The sequence below is a fragment of the Triticum aestivum genome, chromosome 6B (genome assembly GCF_018294505.1).
Source record: "Triticum aestivum cultivar Chinese Spring chromosome 6B, IWGSC CS RefSeq v2.1, whole genome shotgun sequence".
Lineage (NCBI taxonomy): Eukaryota > Viridiplantae > Streptophyta > Magnoliopsida > Poales > Poaceae > Triticum > Triticum aestivum.
The window spans coordinates 4,760,456-4,763,384 of NC_057810.1; positions in this window are offsets into that span (position 1 = coordinate 4,760,456).

Genomic DNA, 2,929 nt, shown 5'->3' on the forward strand with positions numbered 1-2,929 from the left:
GATGTTTCAGAACTACAAATAGCATCACTACTTTCGACTCGACTCATGGGACCGGAGCGTGGATGAAGCCGTCGTCTTTCGTGATGGTCATGAAGTCGCGGGCGCTGTAAGCCTGCATTTGTAGCGTTGTATCTATCTCACTGTTGGACGGTTGATCTCTGAGGTAGAACTGTCCCGAGGTACGAAGGACATCTTGATGGATGATTTCTGCAAACTCCGACTGGATGCGAAAGAATTCTTGTCGGAGGTCCGCGTCCTGGATTGCTGCCAAGTATGCGACCCAATCTTTGACATCATTTGGTAGCAGAAGGTGATTATGGTCCCGTACGATCGCCCGCGTGTGATGGAGGGCATAGTAGGCATCCTTCTGACGGCCAGGCGGCTGCTTGACGCAGGGGAACGTCGTATTGTGGGTGAACACATGCCTGCCGTACCTACGAAATGGCCTCTTAAAGGTGCCTCCAGATGTGGCGTAGCCGGGGAGAGCATCATCAAGAACTTTCTTGATATTTGTGTAGTCTATCTTGGAGTCACGGTCCGGGTCGAAATACGTGGCCATGGAATATTTCGGGCTTAAGAGGATGAGTGTGCAATGTGTGTCACTGCACAGAACACGGAATGTTAGAAAAAAAGAACGATCGAAATCTAAGAAATCATATGTTACGGGGCGGTGAGGGGATGACTTACTCGGGAAAGTAAGGCACAAGGAAGTTATCCTTATCTGGGTTTGCCAGAATGACGCCTTTGAGGTGTGAACTCGTGACTTGCCGGTCCCCAGCGCTGCCCAAGATCTTGGCACGCATGTAGAAGGGGTCGACTATCACGATGTCCGGGGTCTTGTCTCGAGTGATCCGCATCTCCATACTCAGCGAAAACAGCCGAACGAAGATGTAGTGTAGCGGATGAAGGTTAAACATGGCAAAGATGTCATCAAACCGCAGGATGATCGTACCCCCGATGGTGCCATCCACAAAGCCCTTGCCCTCTGGCACCTTGGCCACGAAAACCGGGTATGCCACATCATTCTGGGAGAGACGCTGATACGTCTCCAATGTATCTATAATTTTTGATTGATCCATGCTACTTTATCTACTGTTTTAGGCAATATTGGGCTTTATTTTCCACTTTTATATTATTTTTGGGACTAACCTATTAACCGGAGGCCCAACCCAAATTTGTTGTTTTATGCCTATTTCAGTGTTTCGAGGAAAAGGAATATCAGACGGAGTCAAAACGGAACGAAATCAACTAGAAAGTTATTTTTGGAAGGAAAGCCACCCGATGGACTTGGAGTGCACGTCAGGGAAGAAGGGAGGTGCCCACGAGGGTGGGGGCGCGCCCACCCCCCTGGGGCGCCCCCTGCCTCGTGGCCCCCCCTTCGGTCCACCGACGTACTTCTTTCACCCATATATACCTACGTACCCTAAAACTTCCAAAATAGAAGATAGATCGGGAGTTCCATCGCCGCAAGCCTCTGTAGCCACCAAAAACCTCTCGGGAGCCCGTTCCGGCACCCTGCCGGAGGGGAACCCATCACCGGTGGCCATCTTCATCACCCCGACGCTATCCATGACGAGGAGGGAGTAGTTCACTCTCGGGGCTGAGGGTATGTACCAGTAGCTATGTGTTTCATCTCTCTCTCTCTCTCATGTTCTCTCTTGTGTTCCCTCTAAGGCACGATCTTGATGTATGCCGAGCATTGCTATTGTAGTTGGATCTTATGATGTTTCTCCCCCTCTACTCTCTTGTGATGAATTGAGTTTCCCCTTTGAAGTTATCTTATCGGATTGAGTCTTTTATGAGAACACTTGATGTATGTCTTGCATGGGATAACCGTGGTGACAATGGGTTATTCTATTGATCCACTTGATGTATGTTTTGGTGATCAACTTGTGGGTTTCGTGACATTGGGAACCTATGCATACGGGTTGACACACGTTCTTGACTCTCCGGTAGTAGCTTTGGGGCACTCTTTGAAGTACTTTTATGTTGGTTGGATGAATCTGAGATTGTGTGACGCATATCGTATAATCATGCCCACGGATACTTGAGGTGACAATGGAGTATCTAGGTGACATTAGGGTTTTGGTTGATTTGTATCTTAAGGTGTTATTCTAGTACGAACTCTTTTATAGATCGATCTGGAAGAATAACTTTGAGGTGGTTTCGTACCCTACCATAATCTCTACGTTTGTTCTCCGCTATTAGTGGCTTTGGAGTGACTCTTTGTTGCATGTTTAGGGCTTGTTATATGACCTATCTATGTTATTATTGTTGAGAGAACTTGCACTAGTGAAAGTATGAACCCTAGGCCTTGTTTCCTATCATTGCAATACCGTTTACGCTCACTTTTATCATTAGTTACCTTGCTGTTTGTATATTTTCAGATTACAAAAAACTATATCTACCATCCATATTGCACTTTTATTACCATCTCTTCGCCGAACTAGTGCACCTATACAATTTGCCATTGTATTGGGTGTGTTGGGGACACAAGAGACTCTTTGTTATTTGGTTGCAGGGTTGTTTGAGAGAGACCATCTTCATCCTACGCCTCCTACGGATTGATAAACCTTAGGTCATCCACTTGAGGGAAATTTGCTACTGTCCTACAAACCTGTGCACTTGCAGGCCCAACAACGTCTACAAGGAGAAGGTTGCGTAGTAGACATCAAGCAGTTTCTGGCGGAGGTGAGTGCTTGAAGGTATATCTTTAGATCTTGCAATCGAATCTTTTTTATTTCTTGTTTTATCACTAGTTTAGTTTATAAAAGAAAACTACAAAAAATTGGAGTTAAGTTTGTCTCGTATGCTTCGTATTTTTAATATCTTTCGTGAGTTTTATGGAAAGGAAAATTGTGCTCAAGTGCTAGAAGAAGAATGCATTAGAATGCTTGATACTAAATCTTTGAATGATGAGCATGATTGC